Genomic DNA, 7,582 nt, shown 5'->3' on the forward strand with positions numbered 1-7,582 from the left:
CTAGTAGCATCTCATCGTCGTCATAAGGCTACTCAAAATTTGTTTTTGAATGAACTCTTATAAAGTTATGGAGAGTCATTGAAGCAACAACAATTCTTACTTATTTGTTGAATGGAAAACTAATCATTTTTCGAATAATTTTCCATCTATTTTTCCAAACACCAAATGTTCTTTCAGTTGTGCATCTAACGAGGAATGTCTATGATTAAATTCTTCCTTCACGCCTCTTGGTTGACTTCCACGTCGAAAATCAGCAAGATGGTATTGCTCACCTTTATAAGAACCTAAATATCATTTCATATGTGGATAACCAGAATCTACAAGATAATATTTTCTTAAAACAATCAAATAAACACTTGTTAAAATAAATATTAAAAAGATATAATAAGCACCAATGTATTTATTCTTTCATTAAAAAATATAATAAATTATATACTTTCCTTTAGGTGCTACAATCTGTATATGAGTACCATCAATTGTTCCAATATAATCTTTGAAGTATGGCCAATATCAAGTGTTCTTTTTAATTTTATCAGACATAGATTTGAATTGTGGATCTGTTGGCTTAATTACATCTACAACCATACGACAAATAACATCTAACATTGTATCGAGCCATCTTGATACAGTCTCACCTATGTGCTGAAATCTATCTTGAACCATTCTATTCATGAAACCATGACCTAATATAATAAGAAACATTGCAAGAGCCTCCTCCAAAGGCATATGTTTGGCTTTACTAAAGTTATATTGTTGTTCAAATCCTACTAAAGAATTCTTAAATAAATGTTTTGCCATCCTAAATTGTTGGTGACATCTATCCTTTTGACCATTCAATATTTCAAGAACAAATTGGCAAACAGTATGAGAAGATGTCCTACAAGGCTCTTTACAAACATGCCTCACAAAATGATGCACTATAGCACCACATCCCACTTTTACTAATTGATTGAGTTCATATTTAATATTGCTTTTATCAGAAGAATCATTGCTATCAGTATTGTAACAATCAAATGACATTTGAAAAGATAAAGAAATTAAAAGACGAAATTAGAAACAAAAGATTATAAACAAAATTTGATGATAAAACATTCATAACAAAGGTAACATTCAAATACAATAATTATCTAAACAATTCAAAGTCACAGTATCTAAACAAACATTTCTTAAGTATCTCAAACTTTCTTTTGCTTAAGCCATGCAACTTGAAGCTCAGGCTTTTGTAGTATTATAAACATTTCCCTATTTTCTCTTTTTCTAAAGATGTCTACAACTTTCATGAAGAGCTCATCGCCTTTCACAATTTTAGGTATGTCTTATAAAGCATTCATCACAAAATGCTATAACTTGGTAGATTTCTTCTCCTATTATCGATTGATTCACACACACGTTCTAATTGATTACAAAGTTTATTAGCAACGCTATCTTTTGATTCTGTTCTTTTTCTTTTTTTATTTCTCTTGAGTGTGATCCCCAGTAGTATATACTGAATATTCAATATCATTAGTATCATTATGCTTTGTATATCAAAATGTATCATCATTATACATATCTAGATGAATTGTCCTCAATAGTCTCAGGTAAAAATCCTTGAAATGGTGCCTATACTCCATCTCTCATAACTGCAATATCTTTAAAAAGAATATCCAATCGGTCTGCATTTTGTAACCCTTTGCTCAAACTTTTGTTGCCTCGGGCTTAAGCTACACGAGATTAATTAATGAAATATTTAATTATAATTTTCTTTCCTAATAAATAAGCTATATAGATAAATGATATGTCTCTAATTTATCTCCCCACCATTCATTTGTTGCGTCAATAATTTGTCTTAAAGAATCCCATCCAGAGCCTGTCTTATTTCCAACCAAGTCTGTCCATATTTGTCAATCCTTCTTTAGTACACCCCATTTATTTTTCATTTGTCTTTGATCATAATTTCTACTGGTTTTCTCTTTGAATATTCTAATAACACTTTTGCATCCATCTTTACTTAGATTCCTATTTGGCCTATTTCCTTTCAAAGTTCCAGCAACACATGCATGGATAAATTAACTAGTTGTAGTGTCATCCCAAATTGCCTTGATTTGCTTTTCTATTTCATCTTTATTTGCAACTATATTCACAAACATCTCTAGCGAATAAAAATTAATCAATATTAGAAATTTTAGTATAAAAACAAGTTTTCTCTACTATTGGGGTTGATGTCCTAAATTTCATGGGTTTCTTAGTTTGTAAATCTTATACACGAATTATTTATTTAATAAAATACGGTGTTATTTTATTTGACATTTAGTGAGCATTGACCCAATCCAATAAACTAAGATCTAACATTATTTTATGTAACTTAAACATGTATGTGGTTGACATATAAGTGGATCATGTTTAAGTAATAACCTAAATGGTCTGTGATATATGGATAAGGTTGGGTACCTTATTTTGGTGACACTACGGATACAACCCACTTTGTAATTGTTACAATAGTTGTAAAGTGTTACAAATGATCTGATTCTAATAATTCATGTGGAGATATGTGAGTGAGAGTATCCTATATAAAGAGTTTGTATAAGATCGGACCGCAAAATGATTAGTCTCTCTTTATAAAGCCGTTGCTTGAAGAGACTTACATTTCACTAGGATGACCATAGGTAACTTGACTTTAATCCTGAGTGAGTCGTGAACTCCTGCCTATGAGGATAATCCTTTGATCTGTATGGGTAAGAGTGACCAAATTCGCCGACTCAATAAGTTTACCATTTTGGGGATTTGTTTGAGTGGGGAGCTAACACGATAAGACACCTCACTCTGTCACTGACCAGAGAGGTCTAGTTTATAGTTAGACTATAATTAATTATTCTTAGAGGGATCAGTAGTACTTAAGTATAATTTAAGGTGTTAATTATATTAATGTGATTAATATAAAGTATAATGTATATTGATACATTATAATATATAGTTAATTATAAATATGATTTATAACTAAAACTATATAATATATAAGAGACAAATATTTAAATAAGATTCAAATATTATATGAATAAGATTCATATGTATACTATAGGCTAAAACTAATGTGAATAAGATTCATATTAAAACTATAGGTTATAAAGGAGAGTTGTATTTTAATATGATTAAGATGCATAATGTATGGTTCATTAATTAATGGTTAATTAACTAACCATATGTTATATCATTAATATCATATTATTAATATAATATTAATATTATAATAATATAACTCCCCATTACAGGGGAATTATGTGTGTAATTGTTGTTGGGTTTTATGCCCTAAAACTCATAGATAGTAAGTGATATTAGTTGACCGTCATCAATAAAGAGTTATAGATGTTAGTTCAATAAATGTTTTTGTGTTGCTTCTATTTTTCTTAATAACTATAAATCCAATAAACTAACATTCAATGTCGTTTTATGAGTCTTAAACTGTATGTGGAGATATACAAGGATCAATGTTAAAGATACAACCCAAAGGGTCTATAGTATAGGGATAAGACTGGGCACCTTATCCTGGTGACACTATGGATACGACCCACTTTGTATTTGATACAAACACAATGATCAAATGCATTCGTGTAGGTGACAAGCGAGTGAGAGTATCCTATGCAATGAGTTTGCATAAGACTGGATCACGAAATAGTAACCACTAGATGTAATATTATTAACTAGTTAGGTTCCTATTTCAATTGGATGACCTAGACAACTTAGTCTTAATCTTGAGTATATTATGTGATGGAGTTGACAATCAACACACAGAAGCTATTAGGATCTTAAGCACTTTAATTACATATTTTAGTAGATTTTCATGCAAGTTCATTAAATAATAGTAAAAAGGGTTTCAAGCACACAACCTTTGAAGAACTTCCAATTGGTGTAAATTCCAGCTGATTTCTTCTTTCCAACAAGTTGTAGACTACCACAAAGATCTTCTCTACTATTCTTTGGCCTTAGATTGGGTGGTGGAACCAAAATCGAGAGAGATTTGACGTGGTTTTGGGAGTTGAAGTGAAGAGGAAAAAGACAAAATTTTTTCCTTCAATTTTTCAGGTTGCATGCCTCCAATTCAGTATGAATAACCCATGTACTAATTCAATTAAAGCATGTAAGTTTGAATAGAAGGGGAGTTTGACACTCAAAACTCCACTAATTAAGTGGAGGCTAATTGGAAAAAAATGGAAAAATCCCACTTTCCAATCTTAAGTTTTTTTTTCTTTTAATTTAATTTTAAATTTTCAAATAAAAATCAGATAAAATTAAAATAAAAACATAATTTCTAATTTTGAAATTTCAAAATCAAATTTATTTAAAATACTTTATTTTTAATAAATTAATAATTAAAAAATTAATTAATTAATTAAATAAATAATTCAATATAAAATATCAAACTAATTAAAACCCTAATCCAAACATGAACCCTCATGTAATTGATATTTAAATCTTATTTAAATATTTTCAACTCACCAAAAAACCGTTTAATTTGTTAATTAACGCTAATTATATTGAATATAATAATCAAAACCCTAAACCGAATTTGAACACTTTAAATTCTCTCAATACGCTATTATAAGTTTTGATTATTTTTTGAGCTAGTAGAGAAACCTAATGGACCTACAAATTATGAGCTCCAACGATTTGAGATTAATTATCTAAACACTTTAAACTGAATTAATCAATATTTGTTAACTACCGAGACACTTCACTATAGCTTAGTAGTTGCACTCTCCTCACTGTAAATATATTTATGTCCACTTGATCTAACCATAATTAGTAAGTCGATCCTTCACAAGTTGTTCAAATTTACAGGTAGGTCAAAATTATCGTTTCACCCCTACAATATATCTTGCTCCTTAAGTCTTCACTGATCCTCTAGTGAACAATTGGTTTATGGTTCTATCAATAAGCCGAGTCCCTCTTAGCCACAGAGAGGACATGACACCTTTGTTCAAGATCAGAAGTCAGTACTTAAGGGAACAACCTATCTGCTAACCCTAAAATGGGTAGGAGTGAATTCCGTCTTGCAGGACTATGTCCTCAGCTATCTATCCGGTCTTACCCCTAAAATGAGAGGCTTGTTGAACGGCAATGTTGAGCCACTCTCACCCATGTAGATTAAAGGATAATCCAAAATAAAGAGAAGTTCATAGTTAGCTTAGGATTGAGATCTTATTACCTTAGGTCATCGAATTAAAATAGTCAGTTTTAACAGTAAACAATCGTTATAAAGAAAAGTGACTATTTCGTGGTCTTATCTTATACAACAAACATCTTTTGCATAGGATGCCTCCACTCGCATGTCTCTACAGGAATGACTTTGGGATCACATGTATCAATATACAAAGTGGGCCACATCTATATTGTCCCTAGGATAAGGTACCCAACTCTATCCATATACTTATTGACCGTTTTGGTTATATACTAAAACTTGATCCTCTTTTCCGTCTCTACATAAAGTTTAAGTATTCATATTATAGCCAGGAATTCGTTAGCTTTATTGGATTAATGAAGCTATGAACGTAATTTATATATTCCATAACAACATTATTGAAAAACTCTGAATAATATCTTTATTGTAAATAGAATATGTTTAATGTTTACAAACTGCGAGTTTTAGGACATATAACCCAACATTATGAACTCTTGTTCACAATGTTGAATCGATATGGCAACCCTAGAGGGGGGTGAATAGGGTTTAATTAAACTTTTTTTTAAAAAAATTAATCCAATTAAACTAATTAATACACTTTTTATAAATAATAAGAAAAATTCAAATTATGCAATAAATAAGATGACAAAAAATGTGATAATTTAATTCTATCAAATTTTAGCAAATAAATAAGAACAAACTAAAACATACAATAAATTACTTAAATTAATTACAAAAATAAAAAGGAAAGAGTTAGAGAAGAAGACACCGTAATTTTTATAGTGGTTCGGTCAAACTCAACCTACTCCACTCCCCAAGCCTCTCTTGGGAATTTGAATAAAATCTTTCCGATTCTTTCCATAGATTAGAGCCTAACCGTTACACCACTGCTCCTTTTACGGGTTCAAGAGCAAACCCTATCCTTTCCACGATTTAGGATCAAACCGTTACAAATGTTGGAATTTTTGAAGAACACAATACAGCTCTCACTAGAGTGGATTTACAAATTTAAGCACTCAAAGTTTATCCTCACAATACAATAACACTCTCTCAAGAATAAGATGAAAAAAAAAATTGGGAACTTAGAGAGATAATTAATGGAACTTTTGAGTTTTTGGAGGATTATGAAATGTAAAATTTGTTGGTTTAAAATTTGGAGAGTAAGATGGTTTATATAGAGATGGAAAAATTTTTAGAAACCACAATTAATTTGGACCATTGGATTTTGGAAAAGAAAAAATCAATGGTGGAGATTTTAAACTAAACTAGTCGTTAGATACAAACAAAATATAATATTAAATTCATTTTCTTTTGAAATTCATTTTCTTTTTAAAATTAATCCAAAAATAAAAAAACATACCATGTGTCAAAAACTAACCGTTAGACACAAACATAAAATAATATTAAATTCATTTTCCTTTTAATTCATTTTCTTTTTAAATTCATTCTCTTTAAAGTCAATCAAAAAATAAAAAACATGCCATGTGTAAAAAACTAGCCCTTAGACACAAATATAAATTAATATTAAATTTATTTTCCTTTTAAATTTCAATTTTTTTTTTTATTTTAAATCAATCCAAAAATCAAAAGTTCATCATATGTTAATATCTTAATGATCTACCATTCAACCAATATGCTGCCACATGTCTACATGCAAATGGTCTAATTATGCCACGTCATCCACCATGGTATTTTCTCTATAGACTTGTTTTGGTCATATCGTCTTCGTTTTAGCTCTGATTTGAGTGATTTAAGAGGTGTTGGAATCGTTGTCCTGAGCTCTACGTTATGGACATATTAAAACACTAAGATTTTCAATAATTAAAAATTGAGTTTGTTATCATCAAAACATTGATTAATTAATTAATTAAAATTAATTAATTTGAGATTAAGGGCCACAAAGCCAACACACAAAAGATTGTCCTTTGATTTGTATGGGTGAGGGTGACCAGTTTACTGACCAAATATGCCTACCATTTTGGGGACAAGACCGAGTGGGGAGCTAGGAATATAATAATACAAGATGGAATTCACTCCTTCTCGTTTTCAGGGTAAGAAGATGAGTGTTTCCTTAAGTGGTATTTTTGTTTGGCCAGAGAGGGGTTTCTATTTATTAATTGGACCATAAACAGGTTGATCATTAGAGGAGCATTGATACTTAAGGAGTTAGAGGTAACCCAATGGTATAACGGTAATTTGACCTAGTTGGAGTTATGAACACTCGTTAAGGAATAACTTGCTATTATTGGTCTATATTTGTAGACATAGAAATATATCTGTAGTGAAAAGAGTGCAGCTGTAAGTCTTTAGTGGAGTGTACCCCTAGTTAATTAATATTGATTAACTTGATTAATGAGTTTAGCTAATTAATCTCATATCATTGGAGCTTCTGATCTACACATTTACTAGATCCCCTTGTTAGCTCAC

The sequence above is a fragment of the Benincasa hispida genome, chromosome 11 (assembly GCF_009727055.1).
Source record: "Benincasa hispida cultivar B227 chromosome 11, ASM972705v1, whole genome shotgun sequence".
NCBI lineage: Eukaryota > Viridiplantae > Streptophyta > Magnoliopsida > Cucurbitales > Cucurbitaceae > Benincasa > Benincasa hispida.